This window comes from Gavialis gangeticus, unplaced genomic scaffold, assembly GCF_001723915.1.
Source record: "Gavialis gangeticus isolate Ggan-Ray unplaced genomic scaffold, GavGan_comp1, whole genome shotgun sequence".
In the NCBI taxonomy this organism is placed as follows: Eukaryota; Metazoa; Chordata; order Crocodylia; family Gavialidae; genus Gavialis; species Gavialis gangeticus.
This window is the reverse complement of record NW_017729009.1, coordinates 14299120-14317535: the sequence shown is the minus strand read 5'-3', so window position 1 is coordinate 14317535 and position 18416 is coordinate 14299120.

The window sequence follows — 18416 nt, the reverse complement described above, 5'->3', positions numbered from 1 at the left end:
TGAAAATGACCTGTCCACCACCACTCTCTGGGTTCGGCCCTCCAGCCAGTTGGTGACACATCTGACTGTGTGGGTATCGACACCACAGCCCCCCAGTTTCTTAATGAGAACGGGGTGAGAGACAGTGTCGAAGGCCTTCCAAAAGTGCAGGAAGACGATGTCCACTGCTACCCCTGCGCCTAAGGATTTGGTGACCTGGTCGTAGAAGGCCGCCAGGTTGGTCTGACAGGACCTGCCCCTAATGAACCCATGTTGGTTGCCCCTGAGCATAGTCTCCCCCCCCAGCCCCTCGTGGACATGCACCAGGATAATTCTCTCAAAAAGCTTGCCCAGGATCGAGGTAAGACTGACTGGCCTATAGTTCCCCGGGTCCTCCTTCCTCCCCTTTTTGAAGATGGGAACCACGTTGGCCCTCTTCCAGTCCTCTGGCATCACACCAGAGCACCACGAGTGCTCGTACAGCCGTGCCAGGGGTCCTGCAATGACTGCAGCCAATTCCCTCAGCACTCGGGGGTGGAGATCGTCCAGACCAGCTGATTTAAATAAGTCCAGTCCTTCCAGACGTTCCCTGACTAGATCCTCCCTGACCCTTGGCCTGGCTGCGCCTGCCCTGGGGTCTAAGAAATCAGGTCCTTTTGTTTTCTCCAGGTTCACGCTTTAGTGAGTGATGATCTCTCACATTAACGATGGTGATTTGAATGGGCTGTAATAATAAGGCCACAAATTGCGATGTCCTTCTGAAAAGAATGATTGAATCTCATCATAGCAGAGGGCAGACTGACTGGTATTCTAAGTTAAATTACTTCTTAAATTAGTCCACAGTCACCCTGGAACAGTTATGTTAGCGGTGAGGACAGAAATCAGGTCCTTTTGTTTCGAAAGCACAGGACCCACTCCCTGAAAAGAAGGGGATCTCTTTTGGGGTAGCAGTACAGAGCCAACGGCTTAGGGAGGAGCAGTTCTGCTGACCTGAGTAAGCATCTCTGATGTATACCTACACACGTGCATTGATAGGCAAGCCCATGAAAACTAACAGCCCAAATGATTGTAAATGGGATTCAGCTTTTTCTGCCGGTTGTTTTGCTCCGTGCTGAGCTGACCAGTAGGAAGCGTACTGGAAAGCACTGGTCACTTCTGTGTTCAGTGTCATTGCGGTCCCTTCCAGCTTTACTTCTCTATGAAATGTTTCTCTGAGATACTTTTGTCCGGTGACCGACTGCACAGAGCCAAAAACTCTCTTTCCGGGTTTTCAACCTTTTTTCATTTGCGGACCCCTAAAACATTTTGAATGGAGGTGTGGACCCCTTTGAATTGTAAGCGTGGGTGTTTGCATACTTTTGATTGATCATCATCATCTTTCACAGACCCTGTAGACATAGTTTGTGGACTCCCATGGGATCCGCAGACTACGGGGTGAAAATAAAGGGCTCTAACCCAAGAGTAGAAATAGTTATGCACTTATATTCAATTTGACACTACCAGGATTGCAAGGTCTGGTCCGTTGTGCTTTCTCTTATTTATTTCTCAGGTTGTCCCTGAAGCAAGACAAAAATTACTTCTGAATCAGCGTCTTTATATTTTATGTATGGCTGGCTCCTGGTTAAGTAGAAAAACAAGCTTTTAAATTTCCCTAGAAAAACAGCCCAAATGTTAGAGGGGCCTCGCTTTATATGAAAGTTTCTTTTGTGAATGGTTTATACATAATGAATAGATGTTGTGAGCATGCTTTCACACTTCACTAACATGCATTAGAAATGGTAATAAGCACAGAAGCAAGAGTTATAGATGGTTATAAGGGAACATAGCAAACCACTTATTGCCTTTGTTGGACTCTTAATAATATTTGATAATTGGCTGACCATTTATTAATAAATAACTGACTGTGTCTTTCTCTTTTATTAACTGCTTAAACCTTCACGTAAAGGTAAGAGGACTGTTTGTGAAAGCTATGCAAATAAATAGGCCACCTAAAATTTAAAGTAACAAATGGAGACAGGGTCAGTTTGTGTGTGTGTGTGTGTACATACACACACACACACACCTATCTATCTATCTGGATAGATAGATATTTGCTGTGGGCAACTTGGGCAATATTATTGCTGTTCCATCTTCCCCTGGATGATGAATCTGCTACATTTACTTCTATGATACTATTTGAGGCTGAATATCCCTGTTAGCTAAAATACTTCTCCAATTCAGGGCAAACACAGATTTTCCTTGAGCAGAATCTGGATGGATAGATAGATAGATAGATAGATAGATAGATAGATAGATAGATAGATAGATAGATAGATAAAGTGGATCCTATTTGAAAGGAATGCAGGAATTTTCATTGGACAGTTACCACTCAATTTGCTTGGCAATATTGTTGAATATCTTCCCTTAATCCACTGGAGTTCATAGGGTCTCTATAATCTACTCTATAACTTTGTATCTTAAAATTGTCTATCCCATTTTTGCAAGAGATGCAGTAAAGGATGCTTATCCAGATGTTTACCCAGAAATGAACCTAACAAGCAATATTTTCAGCCTAACTGAGCCTATGACATTTTTCCAGTTGTAAATAATTCTCTGACTGCATGAATAATTTCCATCATTCATGCCTGCAAGGCAGGGAGCTCAATCTCTGAAGGGCCCAACTCTCACCTGGAAGTCATTGTTGATCAAATATTATTTGCTCCCACAAAACAGAAGCTGACTGTCCCAGGCTAGGATGATAACCTTGCTCTCACTTAGTTTTTTCATGTGCTGGTAGGTTCCTTAAAAGGAAATTAATATGTGCAAAAATAATCCAGAAAGCTCAGGAATCAGCACAGATCATGCAACTTCCTGTGATGTTAACGGGCAAAACAGGCACAGAGAATATCATCAGATGTAGCTCGGCCTGAACCCCAAGGATAGGTAGAAAGGATGCAGTAGCCGTGTGTGTGTGTGTGTGTGTGTGTGTGTGTGTGCGCGCGTAAAAAATCTACTACTTTTATGGGTTGGTAATAGTTTCCCACTGACTCAGAGCTCAGTGGAGACAACTTAAACTGAACCAATTTGGACAGATCCCTGTGCAATCTCATTAAGATACCCTTCCCCTGCCAGTCCAAAGCTTGCCGTCTTGTGTGGTGGTGTTAGTGTTAGAATAGGAGAAGAAAGATCATACACAGATCTTTAAACCTTGCAAAAAGGAAACCCCAAAGCCCCACACTTCCTTTTAACCATATCCCTAAAGGAAGCTGATAGCTCAAGGATGGGATTTCAAAAGCACCTAAGTAAGTCAGAGTTGCCAGGATCATTGCCTTTCAGCAGGACTTCTAACTCACTTAAGTGCATTTCAATTTCCCATCCTGCATTAAATCATGCTGGAGATGTGCAACTTCTTATATATTCCTGGTAAATATTAATCTGGTGAAATGTGTTTGATTACCCGCTATTCAATCTGCTGGGGAAATAAAAGCACTGTGTGAGAAACATTGTCCCACTTGATGCTTGTCTTAGTTTTTCCCTCATGAGATCCAGCGTAGCACTCACAATAGTTGATTGTGTTCCCGAGAGGTTGATGGGTTCCTTTTGGATCCAGCTCTAAAATAGGGGAAAAGCTAAACTGAAAATGAAACTATTATGCCCAAACTTTTGTGGCGCATTGAGAGCACGAGGACCATCTGGAAGAGTTCAAGGTTTTGTGAACTCCTCCAAGGATTTTCTAGTTCCCAAACCTTCATTTCTGGATTTGAAAACAAAGAAGGGCCTGCACCAGGTTTGATATTGCAGCCCAAGACCTGAATAGTTGGGATTTAGGGAGGAAGCTCAGCTTGATTTCAGCCGCCAGACTTCCGATGTGTTCGGATCCAGGGTTTTGGCTCTGTTGAAAACTCATGGGAGCGAGAAGATGACTTCAAAGATACCATGACTTGAAACAGGTGCACATGATTTTTTAGCTAAAAGAAGCCTGTGCTGTATTGCAGAGAGGACTCCAACTGGTGCAAGGAGAAGGTCCAGTTTGCATGGTACACACACCAGTTTGCTGTTTTATGGGGCTTGTTCCCCCCGCTCCCTGTCTGCCCCTTCTTAACAACAGTCTGCCAACGCAACAAGGGCTGGGTTTGAACCGGACTTTTAAACTGATAACGTTGAAGTGGGTTTGACTTTAGGCAAAAAGAATTCACTTGCCCTTAATATTTGTGTTTCCTCTAGTGGTTGTGACTTGATTGCTTCTAAATTGCATGTAAGGACAGAGACGGGCGAGCATCTGTGAGCAGCAGACTTAATCTCTGTGACTTTCCTAGGAGTGCTCTGCAATGTTCACATCCTCTAGGAGAGTCCCGAGACCCCGCAGATGCGAAACGCTAGCAGATGGAGCCTAGAGGCGCAGTCTAATGAGGCTTGGCCAGGCGACCTTTTGAAATAGAGTTGGAAGGTTTCATTTATCTTCCCAGTACTCTTGTCCGTGCCCACGTGTCACCACTTGCCAGTGCGCAGAATCAGGTTTCCAAAGTCATTCTGCTATTTAGAAATGTCTCCCCGACAGGACTTTGCTCACCCAAGGTCCAGTCCACATCAGTGTTTGAATGCTCCACTGACTTCGGCTTTTTGTGAAGTGCATGAGATTTTGCTTCAGTGACTTTGCCCTTAAAGACCAGAATGAAAAGGGAGAGACGTCCAAGAAGGGTTTCAAGACACGTGTTATAATAACAAGTGCTGATGAATATCAAAGATTTCTCACAGTACAAAAGAAAGATGGGTTTTTCTGATGGGCGACCTTGTGGTGCGGGTTGAAAGTAAATGTCCTTTAGCCCATGTGTTACCAGGGTGTGCACCCTTTGTGTAGGGAACACCCATTCACACAGATTTTTTGTGTGCGTGAAATAATTTCTTCTGCTACTTTGCTGATTAAAATGCATTGTACGGTCATTCTGTAAAAAAAAAAAAAAGAAAAGAAACAAAGTCTGTATCTCTTAGATTTGTTTCCAGCGTGGAAAGTACAGCTGAACAAATTCTTCTGTTTAAGTTTGGATGGTTTTAGCAGTCAAATAGCAAATCCAGTTTCATGACAATGTCCCAGCTTTGTGCTTCTTCAAGTCGACAGCCTTGCACATGTTGTACCTGTGGTGAAAATAAGAAAAGTGCACATTTCTTTTCTATTTAAATACAAAATATTATGTGCTTTATTTCATACGGCCTGTCGTGTGTCAGGAATAATGAACATCCTGAGTGTGTCAGAGTTGAATTTGTAATAGTTGCTTCGGCAAAAGAAAGGGCGAGGGATATGGAATCCCTCTGCGTAGCCGTCTAACAAGCTCTTTAAATGTAACATGCCATTATTTATAGTGTAATTTATGAGCAAACTGTAATGGAAAGGTTACTTCCTGATATTAACCTTTGTGCTATATGGTATCTTATTTGATTTTTTGTATTATTATTATTATTATTATTATTATTTGGTCATTTGTTGATCTTAAGAAATAAACAGCTAAATTTCAAGTTGGGTTGATTGTGATTAAGTGGCAGATGCGGCTTAATGACACAGCCCATTTGCTAGTGTTGACAGGTCGTTCCACTCCGTGAAACTCTATTGCCTTGAAATCCAGTGTTGCTAATCCATTGCAGAGGGAGCCATGGCATGTCCAAGAGGCTGAGCTCTCCATTCCCCCGGCTGCTGGTACAGCGTGTTCAGCAGTCAGCCCAAACCCGCAAGCCAGGTGCCATCCGTATCAGAAACCAGGGAAGTAGTCTTACAGCGGTAGGAAATACCAGGCTGTGTCTGATTCAGGGGAAGGTCAGCCATGACTAACCTGAGAAGATGCCAACAGAGACAGAGGAGAGCAACAAAGTGCCTCGTCTTGCTCTTCATCACCACCGGCAGCCCAGTGCAGAAATGGCACCGAGCATCCCAAGCCAGCACTCTCCATTTGTGAAAGGCAAGATCTTTGAATGGGTGGTGTACAAGAACAGTAGTGGCAGAGGGAGGCTATTTTTTTAATTAAAGGAAGAGTTTCTGCAAACCTCACATGCAAAAGCACCCCTTTTCTTGTGTGTGTTGTGCAGCTACCATTAGAAAAGAAGTCTCACGACTGCAACTCGGTGGTATCCTGCAACCAGAGTATGCCTTTCTGATTCCATCCACATGGTTTTATCCCTCAAAATGTGTTGTGTTTTTTTTAAAATATTACATTATTGTCATTCTTCATATTACAGCACAACCCCAGCTGACACTGGAGCCCTATGGTGCCAGGTGCTGTACACACCCAGGGGAAGAAACAGTCCATGGCCCAAGGACCTTAATGCTAAACAGACAAGAAAAAGGAGGCAGGGAAGGAATGATTAAGGGTTATTATCCCTCCTTTGCAAAAGGGGAGAAGAGCCAGTGAGCAATCTCCCACAGGCATTTCATGGGAGAGCCAGGGATTGAATCCAGATCCGCTCTGTCTAGAGTTTTAGGACGCATGATACACCTTCACCTTGTCCTGCTTTTTTATGTGAGCAGTCTGCTCCCCTTCCACACAATCCCATTGATTATTTTCACTGTTTTTGCACCATTTTTTCTAACACATGCCTATTCAGAGGGGTCCTCATGCCTCTTCTTGTCTGCTTAACAATGCTATGAAACCTAATGCTGAGTGTGCATCTTCCCCGCTCCAGACCCCAGCTCCTCCTTGCTCAAGATGTGATGTTGAGAGCTCAGCTACTTGTGAGACAAATCTGCAAAAGCTTCATTTTTCAGCCAGTCACCTCTGATGATTGCCTGTCTGGAAAAAAAACCCAGTGCTTGGAAGAAGCTAGAAAAATCCTTTAGCATTTGGAATCACTCAAAGGTGGAAAGTCAGCTTCTAAATCAGGGTTAAAATTTACAGCTGCTCAAAACCAGGAGCAGGCATTTCACAGCTGTTCGGTGATTAGGATAGCAAAAAAGCAACTGTTGCCGTCACAGTGGGAATGAGTAAAGAATGAAAGAAATGATTAGCTAAATCCCTGGCACTCAAGCTGCTATGATAAAAAGTTAATTTTTTCTGTGCACTGCCCCCAAAAATGGACTCCAGCATCTTTCAAGCATGGAAATCCCACAGCACTGAGTAAAGTTCATCTCTGCCCCACATTGCACCCCACATCTTATTTATGTTTGTGCATACGCATGTACAGACTGGGCTTGAGCCCTTTGAAAATGATGCCCTTTATAGCTGCACTGATGCTATAAATGCACTCGGTACTACAGAAAGTTAAAACTGCAAGGGTCACGTTTCTGATGTGCAACCCCCCCACCCTCCCAGCAATGCTCTGTAAAAACCACCCAAACAGCATCCCACCTAATCAATGGAAAGAAAAGCAGAAGTAAAAGTCACAACACTTTTTCAGTTTTATAGATGGAAGATCAGTACTTCTGTATTAAGCACTAGTCATAGCTTATTTATAACGTTCACTAAAATGATAGTGTAGAATTAACAATTAATTATGTAATGATAAAATGGCACGATTTGTGGATATTGGTAAAAGCATGCAACAAAATTACACAGTTTGGATTTAAACAGTAAAAGCAAACACAATGTATGATAATACATACAAATAAATGAAGGAATATGAACTACTGGAATAAAAAGTATAAATAGAGAACGTATTTGATTTTGGCACTATTCATTGCACAAATGGTACAAATACACCTCTGGATTATAGGACAGGTGTCAAGTGTTACAGAAGAATCAAATTGTTTCTTCTTCATTAGCCCAATACTTAAAATTTTCTACTAATGGAGAAATCCATTTCCCTCTTGTTTCTTCAAAGAACGAACAAGACCACAAACAGTGATTTACGTTATCTATCTCATTCTTCCTGCAGGAGCATATCCTGCCCAATGGAGGGTCTGACACCCTCTCCCCATGACAAGTGCAGATCTCATTAGAGTGAATCACTGTCTCGTAATGGCCTCTTATTGTTCGTGGTTATGCACTTCAGACAGATATACCAAAAGACTGCTGTATTAATTTCATAAAAAGGGGAAATTTGAGACAATCTTACTGCCTGCATAACCGTCTGCATGCTGGTATCTTTAATTCTTAAATTGGTGTCTTGTTTTACAGCTGGGGGAAATATTGGATCAGTAGCTGTCAGCACATTTCCCTGGCCACTTGTCTGGAGGAGGAGAGTATAAATGTTATTTAACTATTCAAATTGGGGTATTGTTGGAAAAGAAGAAGCTTTTTAAAATGCACTTAGGATATCAGATGGGGTACCAAATACCCCTCTAATTTTAACCAGTAATTTTGAGTTCTTAGTTGAGCTAAAATGTTCACATTAAGCAGACCAATTTCAGATCACACGAGTCCTCCCCCCCACCATCTCTATCAAACCGGAAGGAACAGTGTCAAGCAGGCCATATTTCTCATTTCAATTGCAAAAGTAATTTTTATCATTCACAAGAAAGGACTTTCATCATCTTCTCGAAACAAATGCTGTACTCGAGTATATGGCTCCATAAAACTTGCTAAACAGCAGTCCGAAATTTAATTTATTTGCACTGCTTTTAAATCCTCCTCAACCTTATTGAATTTGTTTGAGCTGTCAAGCAGGTTGGAATAAGTTTATGAGAGTATTTAAACAATAAGGCCATGACAGGCAGTGTATCTTTGTTGTTATTACAAGCCTTGGCTGGGCTGTGAAGCGTGAAGTGGAGCATGAAGTGACTTTGGGCACTCGAGTGCAAAACCCTTCTAGAAATGTACTGCCAAGAGTGCAGCTATTCAGCTGAATTATACAGCATCTTCCTTTTGTGCTTGCTCAGTTTGCACCAATCTTCAGGAACTTCATACCAGCCTGTGCCCAGTTGCAAGCGGGAGGTGTGGGGGGAACGTACCCAATCTAGCTTTCATCTGGCAAGGAGACCCTCTGCCCCTGTAGCTGTCTGGGCAGACCTCACGAGTGCCTACTGATAGAAGGATTTCTTTGTGTTGGCATAACAACACTACCTCCCCATGCAAAATAAACTGAGCTAACAGTAGCCCTGTTCTGTCTGCACACCTGCATTCACACCAGAGGTTTTGCTGGCCTTGCTATGTCAGATCAACTCCACAGTCATAAACTCCTAGAAGAAGGTTTCAGATGGGATATCAGGAAAAACTTCTTCCCAGTTCGTTTGACCAGACTCTGGAATAGACTCCCAGTGGGGTGCTGCAGGCACCTGCCCTGGAGATCTTCCAAAGGAGACTGGATGCACGCCTTGCTGGGGTTATTTGACCCCCGCCGTCTTTCCTGCCTGGAGCAAGGGGGCTGGACCTGGTGCTCTCACGAACTTCCAGCCCTAAATTTCTGTGAATCTGAGATGGGGCGCGCCACCTTGTCACACCCCTAGTCACCATGACTGTGTTGGAAGCTGTGTAACTCAAGAAACAACTGCAATAAAGATGCACTGGCAAGCTTCAGCACCAGCTATGTACCCCCCACAGGCACCCAGGGGTGGCCCAGGCCCATACGATTGCTTTTATCACCACAGCTAACTAGATTTTCCCTTGTTAAGTCCCTACAAACTTTTGGCCCATTGCTGCTTTACTAGTAAGCAATGGATCCATGTTCTCTCATGCATTCTCTCCATCTCTGGTCTTTGAAGGGGAGACTGATGAGCCAAGCAGGAGACCAAACTCATTAAATCCTGGGCTTATGTGCATTCACAAGAAGGGGGGAGGGGGAGAGAGGCCATCTTCCCATAATTTGAAGTTGGGTTTTTCCATTAGGCACCCAACTCTCACTCCAAGTCAGCTAGGGATAGTGATTGATATGAAGCACAGAAAGTCAATGAGCTCTGCACGCCTGTCAATGAGCTCTGCATCCCTTTGGTGCATGCAAGTCAATGAGCTCTGCATCCCTTTGGTGCATGCAAGTCAATGAGCTCTGCATCCCTTTGGTGCATGCAAGTCAATGAGCTCTGCATGCCTGTCTCCCTTTGGTGCCTTGAGAAAATCCCAGCTTGAATGTGTGAATATCATCAGTTGAATACTCCTGGATATCAAAATAGCCCAAACACTTTTACCTTCTGATACACTAAGACATTTCCATCCCTCCAGCGGGTTGGCCTTTTGCTTGAAAGCACAGGCTGCCTCAGCTGTTTTATATTTGCAGTTACATCCGGCTTAATTACACTTAGCTGCTTTTCTATGAAATCTTTGAAGTTGGAAGAAATGGAAAGCGGTGCTCCCTGTTTAACCACAAAAACATAGAATCGTGTTGCAAAGCACAAGCAACTCACTTTGTCTGCTTTTGTGCCGCAGCTCTGCGCGACAGATCCTTCACTGCACTCGCTGAGCTCAATTAGGCTGGTTGTCAACAGAATCTGCGAAAAACCCGAGGCAGCGATGAATGTGTTGCCTTGAAGAGATGCTTCAAATTGTTCAACGAGCTAAAATTGCTTCCCTGAAAAGAATGGGAAGTGCTGGTTAGACACCCCCCTTTTCATGCCAGCATGAAAATACATTTTTCTTTTGGGACACAAGAAAAATCTCCGTGCTCCTTCATCCCACTGCTGTTGATTAAAATACACTGTGTGGAGAGGCAACTATTTTATTTTACCTTACCGCGAATTTTTTTTTTACCTTACTGCACAACAGAAGCTGGACCCAAGAGCGTCCCTCTCCCCTACCCTTCCTTTGCCCTGTTTGTTTAAATCTCAGGTGCTTTAGAAGCTGTCTGCTCTCCCGTGTATGCACAATCCCCAACGCAACAAGGCTTTTAGTACCTATGTGCTACCTGAATTAATCGTAATTAAAAATGGAGGGTCAGCAGCTCCATATCCCAATGCTAATTTTCTGTACTATCTAAACTCCCTGTGAAAAGCTCCACCGTCAAATGTGCCAAGTGTGAAGAGGTCCTTTAGGCTAGGCAACATATTGCCAGCTGTTTCATGTGCTGAGCATTGAAAGGGCCTGCCTCCGCTCCCTGCCCTATGGGGCTTGTTCAAAGGAAGAGTCCAAAAGTCACAGCAGAAATGTGTAAAAGTGACCTGGGGGAAATCCAGCATGAGCAGGGCTGCCCTGGAGCCACAGCAAGTGGTTGTACGAGGTTCCTGAATGTGACAGGTGGAAAAGCATCCACTAGCTCCTCTGATGTCTGCGTAGGCCCCAAGGACATCTTTGTGCCAGTCCCATATGGAGCTATGCCTAGAGAAGGGAAATCGGTGGCGAAGGGTATGTCTGCTTCTACTGTCACACATAGTTAGTCCCTTGGGCAGCTCTCTGTCTGGCCCTTCACTTCAATAATATAATCAAGACCAATTTAGTCCTGGTCAAGCTCTGTTTGAGGGGGATTGAACGGTTCCTACCATCTTGAAGGTATTCCTCATGACGCTGTGTTAGCGAGGCAGGAACATACTGTTACTTCTCTTGTACAGATGGGGACCCGAGGCACAGATGGTCTAAGTCATTTATTTTGCAATCCCCTGTGGAAGAGCAAAGACAAGAACCTGGGTGTCTATAGGACCCTAGCTTGTAGGCACCCTTCTTTTCCTTTTCATTCCCTTCGTTGTCAGTGCCTAGTCAATCATCAATGAACCACCCCAGGATCCCACTGAAAAGTCACATTGCCAAAACCCACCTGGCATTAACAACTCCAAAGCAACGGGCCGATTGCTATCCAGCAACACCGACAGCCTCAGCCTTCCCAGGGTCCTTGTTGATGAGTGTCCGTGTCCTAGGCGCACGCTTCCCTCGCACGGGCTGTAAATATTGCAGAAAAGGGCTTGACATTGTTATGAACAGGCTGTGCAGGAAGCGGGAGCAGAGATGAAAGCTGTTAAGTAGCAGTGACCCTGAGCAACGTCTAGGACAGTGGTCTCCAAAGTGGGGTGTGCATGAGACGATCCCAGGGGGTACGCGAAGAAAATACTAGAACTTGTATTTTTATTTATTTTTTATCTAAAAAAATAAGAAAGAAATTAAGCTTTACTGATATTTAATATACAGATTGACACTGGCACCCTCACTCAGTCTGTATGCCAGAAGGTCACATGTCATGTATGGCACGGGAGGTGTCCTGGGGGAAGAAGCGTTCGTTCGCTTTCAGCGTATTGCGACGTATTGCAGTTTACGTGTGCCCGGTTAAGTGGACTTACAGATTATATTATCTAGTTTTAACTAAACTAAGCCTCACAAAATGGACAAGTGGCTTGAAAAAATTCCTGCAAAGAAACCGCAGATTGAAGTTAATACTAATAATGTGAGCACAAGCGAACAACAAGAAAATGGCAGAGCTGACACTTCTACTCCTAGTACGAGCTCTTCATCCTCCACGTTACGAGGTAAAAACAATGACGATTTAATTTCTATTTGTTGTGTATGTTTTATAATGTACATAATGTATTACTACAGTATTACATGTATATAATTTATAAATAAATAAATATACATATATTGGAGGGGCGTGCTCAAAAATTTTTTACTGATGGGTTGCCTGATCAAAAAAGTTTGGAGACCACTGGTCCAGGAGCATGGTACCATATCACAACACGCGGTTTTCAGCGGTCTGCTCTTTCGTTCGTATGATTGGAAGGCCACCACCACTGCCGCTGGTATTTTTACTGCCCCTTCTGGTACACTACTCCTTGCAAAGGTCCATAGGGTAGCAAGAGGTTGTTGTTTTTCTTCTGATGGGACATTCATATGAGTCATTGTGCTTTAGCACCGTTGTGAGAGAGTCTGCAAGCAGATTGCGTGCCTGGGGAGACCCTTTTCTGTGATCATTCTGGAAGAAAGGGTCAAATCTCTTCCAGACCCGAAACCACCATCACCCAGTTTGGGCTTTATCTGGGACTGCCTGTGAGAAGTGAAAGATGCAGGGTAATAAACCTTTCCAAGGCGTCTCGATGATTTATTCTCTTGGGTAATGAAGGAGCATCCTGTCTGAGTTCCCGATTCAGCCAAGCCCTTAGGACACATGCTTGCTTTCCTGCCCATGTTGAAGTGCTTTGTTTGAATCCAGGCTCCAAGCGGTGCCCTTTCCTGAAATGGACTCTCCGTATTAATGAATGTAATGACCACTTTCTTGAGCATGTATAGATTAACTACAGACCCAGATGCCCAGCTGATATAGGGCACTGTGCGTCAGCTGAAAGATCTAATCCACGCTTCTTTAAGTAACTCAGTCTGTTTCTATTTGTTTCTCTTTCAAAGGACTTTTATTTTTTTTAATACCATTTAAAAAAAAAAAGGCTGGAAGCAGTTCATTATGTTAGCAGCTCCACAGCCACTGAAATGCCAGAGGCTCTCATCAGATTAAAACAGAAATCACATTTCATAGCTCATGCCTGGAACCGACAAAGTCTCCAGTGCTGAATTTGATTGCATACAGGGCAGTATCTCTTGCTTATTGTATATATTGCAATGGAAAAGAGGAAGATGGTTTATCAAGGCATGCTTCAGTGCTTTTTGATGTCATGTATAGAATACAAGGCTCATTGCCATCCCTGAACACACTCGTAATTTTTACTTTGTATCTTAATAAGATTACATGAACTTTAGGGGAAAAAACTTTTTTTTATGTTCCTTTATATTCCTATAGGAATATACACAACATGTTCCTATACTGTGGATGTTACTTAATCTAAGCTGTGTAAAGACCACTGAGGGGCAAGGATAAAATATGCCCAGAATTAGTGTGCTCCTTTTTGTAATAAAAGATTAGTGGATCACACACCAGATCTATTTCTCTTCGGATAGCGCTGGCTGATATTTATAGGCTCCAAAGCAATCTTGTGTTCAATGCTGTATGTCGACAAAAGGCTGGGAGCTTAAGTGAGTGAGAGTCAACTCCCTCCTCTTGGTGTCATCCGGAATAAAGACTCTGCTCCCAAGGGTTTTAAATGCACGAGGAAGGCAGAAAGATGGCAAGCAAGGAAAAGCAAGAAAAAGGATGAGAAGAGTGTGAACTGATTCACTTATATCGCTGTTGTTATTAGGCCTCTGTGTATTTTAAAGGGATTCCTCTGGATGTGACGTCTGAAAAAAATTCTCCTGCTATTTCTGTGTCATTTGCCAGATAACTAAAAGCAAAACTTTTCATGGAAACAGTCAGATTTTGATGAGTTTCTGTTAGAAGACTGCTAGGTTTTGGCCTGGGTCTGGGACCACAAACATTGTAGGATCTGCTGGGCCAGGCACCCCTACTTGTGACTGACACTGGTATTATTCTGATCAGTTTTGCTTTTGCCAATCACTGAATACTGTCTTGAGACTGGAGATATGACCTGGGGGTGGTTTGGGGGTTTTTTTGTTTTGGGGTTTTTTTTTTGCTATTAACAAGTGTAAGCTAAATATCAAATTGACTGATAAATAAGAGTATTGCACCCAAGACCTCACTGAAGAATACACCCTGCAAGTTGCTTGTACAGACATCCCCACTGAAGCTAGCAGGGCTCCTTGAAGCTGCCCATCTCTGGAGCATCTCTTGTATAGGGCTCATTTTGACTCGTGGGAAGTCTGCCAGTGAATGGAAGTACTGCCAGGGTGAGCTCCTGTAGCACAACCAGTGCAGGTACTTAAACCACTTCACATTTCAGGCACATTTGTATTCCTGTTACTAATTAATACATTAGTGTTTTCATTCTCACTGGGAAGCCTCCGATACAAAAGCAGCTGCTGTGGCAATGAAGCCAACATGACAAAGAACACAGACCCTTTTAAAACCTAGCCCACTTCTTTCCATGCACCTCGACTAGGTCTTTGAAAAGAAGACACCGGTCTCTAATGCAATGGGACATTCAAAAGAGCCCTCAGCATTATAAGTATGAATCAAATCCCTGTATTGCAAAGACCATGCCATTAACAGACAATCAAAAGACAAAGCAGTTTGGTAGAAAAAAAAAGAAATTTAGCATTGTCCACCCAGCTGCTCCCATGTTCGGAAGCTCCTGGGACGTGTCGTGGGTATTAGCTGACAGGCAGAAAACCATAGTCATAGACATCGGAAACAGAAAAGTCTCCTCCAAGCCAAGAGACAGATGTTCACTCCAGGAAAATTTCTACCACTTTGTCCAGCTCTGTGATGCAATGATTTCCCCTGTGATAAAAGGGCAATTTCTCTTTTTTGAAAAATGGTGTGTAGCACAAGGTGAGGTTATGCCTCCAGCTCATCAATTCCAGCTCGATGGCCTTGTATTCTGCTCCATCAAAATTTGTCTGCTTAGACTTTGTGGGTGCGCTTCTGTCCTGCATCAGGAGAGTAATGGGGCTAGATTTAATTAGGAAGCCAGTTAAAAGTAATCCCTATTACCACCATTTTATTTTAATGCAGTCTATGGAACATATTCAGCTGAGAATGGGAAAGTAGAGTAACACTACACCACAACATGCCTCTTCTATTGGTGTGGTTGGCTCAACAGCCAAAAATAAGGAGCTTTCTCCATCTCCAGGAGAATGTGCAGCTAGAGATTCTGGGTTCTTTGCACTGAGCTGAGTTGAGTTGAGTTAAGTAAGACAATCCAGGCATGCGCCATCAAAGACCAAATTCCTTCATCAAGGACAACCCTCAAAAGGTATACATGGGTCCGTGCTGGTTCCTGCCACATATATAGGCATGAAGCAGCAGCTTAGCTGTGTCCTCCATACTGTGGAAGTCTGCTAATTGTTAGCTTGCTGGTAGGAAGAAAAGCCTCTGCTATGAGCAGTTTGTGCCACAAATTTCTGCCATTAGTGTCAGTAAAAAACTATTGTTTGATTGTCCTGATTGAAATATAACCTAGTGCACAAGGAGCTTTCCCGTATTGCTGATTCCCTCCCACTGTGGACAGATTGGAGACCAGCAGGGATAGCACATGGTCAGCTCTGTTTGAGGCAGATGAAATAGCATTAATGCAACTTCCCTTTTAATCCCATCAACAATTTGCAAGATTCAGTGAGACCCAGTGCTCATGGGGTTGCTGCCCTGTTGTCCATGAAAGGATGGCTTGCTCCACTAATGAGTCATTAATTTAACTCAGAGGTTAACAAAAAAAACCAACCCCAAATCCTCCTCACGCTTTAAACTTGATACTTCCAGAAAGTGTGACAGAAAGCTGCAGAAAGAACTGCTTGGTGTTCACATGGTACAATGGGTGGTGACCAGCTCCTTCCAGAGCTCAGTTTGAATCATCCACTGGATTGACTACTTTGTGTGTCTAGAACATGAGAGTAGCCTAGGTCTCTGCGTCTATGACCTGCTTGTCCCAGGGAGACAGCAGGGCCTTTGCTAACCCCCTTCCTTCCTGGCAGAATAAGTAACACTAAAGCACCATCCTTCCCCAAACTGGGCACGTCTACACATGCACACTTACTGCACAGTAATTTAGGTTACTGCACAGTAACCAAACATTACTGCATGATATGGGTGCGTGTCTACACGTGCGTGCCCGTACTGCGCTGTAACTGTGGTGACTTACACCGATTTGGGCATCAATTTGCTACCTGCATCATGCAGGTAGCAAATTTAGACCTGAGCAGTTAATGAGCGGTAACACTGTGTGTGGACTGACTTGGGATTTGCTTTACTACCAAATCAGTCCACACAGTGTTACTGCACTGTAAAGCCCGCACATGTAGACGCCGGCTTAAAAACTGTTTACTGTGCAGTAAATTACTGCACAGTAAATGCACATGTAGACATACCCACTGGGTCTATAAACAGACTTTCTCCCAGTATAATTATGGACATTAAAGCCGCATCCAGATGAGTGTGGACCACAAACACATCTGCAGCACCACATACTGCACATTCAGATGTTCTCCACGCTGTAAGGGAGTGCTGCCTGTGCATGCACTAATTCGCTTTTTTTTAACCACGGATTTTGGACCCCTGGATATCCAGGGGTCCAAAATACCCATGGGGAAAAAAAAGCAGACCAGCACATGCACGGGCAGCACGTGCTGCTCAAAAGCAGAGCTGGGCCGCCTGGAGCCGTGCTGCAGCTACTGGCCAGGCTCTGCGCAGCAGAATCACCACTGCTGCAGCCCCGGGAGGCCCCCAGCACCCCAGATAAGACTGCTGAGGCCAGCACAATGCTGGTCCCAGCCTCCCCTACCCCACCTGAGGTAACTTGCCACGCACCAAAGTGCATGTGGCATGGGCATTCCCCAGGGACAAGCAGCAGCAGCATAAGGTGTGCCGCTGCTACTGGTCCCCAGGGAACCAAACATCCAGGCTCGTGTGGACACAGCCCAAGAGTGCAATTTTGTTTCATTGATAAACCTAGCAAGAATAATTTTTTTCTAGTATAAAGGAGCCTTATACCAGTACAGTTTAATTCTGCTCCCAAACAGGAATAAGGGATACCACTATAGCCATGTTAAACTCCTGTAAATGCATCCATACTGGAGGCTTGGCCCACTTTAACTACCATTTAAGCTAAAGCAATATGATTTTTGCATGTAGCAAAGGAATGAGTATGGGTCGGGGGGTTAAGTTAGACCTTGTAGGATGAAGGGCCTGTATCTGCGTTCACCAATAGTTCTGCAAGTACTTGTATCTAGGGAGAGTCTTTCTACAACAGCATCACTGTGTGCTGTAGATACTGAAATGAAGGCAATTACACTTCAAATTAAACTCCATTTCATTATTCAGAGTCTTTCCAAGTACTATGAAAAGAGCAAAACCTGACAAATAGTGATTAAAATATGACACTTGACAGCAAAAAAAAAAATCCACTTAGTATCAGCACAGTTATTCATTGCTTACTTAACCTCTGCTACCTGGATGCATTGCTTGAGCCAAAATCTTCTAGTTCTGTCCTTTATGGGGTATATTGCAGCAGCAGTATAAAATAACTCTGCTAAAGTTGGGTTTTCAGTATGCTGGTTGCTGTCCCAGCACAGAGCAGGCGACAGCTCCTGACCTGAAGAGTTTGTATTCTGAAAACAAGACAAAAGATGGATTAGGCAGGCGGGGGAGGGAACGGCCTAGAAAGGTGAAGTAGCATGCCAAAAGTCACACAGCAGCTCAGTGGCAGAGTCAGTACTTCCTTCACGATCTCCTGACTCCCGATCTTGTTTCATATCACCCATCGTAGATACAAACTGCAAATGATCTTAGTCTACCCTGGCGTCAGAGCTGTACAGAGAGTCTCAGGTGTTTTAAGCAGCTCCTCAAAAGCAGCTTCAGTAGTTTTTGGTTCTCGGGATGACTGATGAGTGCCCTGAAGTGGATGTCAGGATGAACAATCACATCTCTTTCCATCTCAAATCCCACCCAACTACATATTTTTAAGTCATCCTCCAGCAGCCTCCTGGAGATCGGTGCATAGGTGCAATTGCTACTGGATTGTTTTTAGTGCCCATCACCACACAAACATATACAGTCGCATACAAAAGGTTCAACGGACTCCAAGGGTCATAAGAAAGCCTGGGAGAACCCAGTGCTTAGTGATGATCTTTTTCTGCCTTTAATACATCCTAATGTCTGGATACTCTTTCCAGAACAGCAGACAGTGG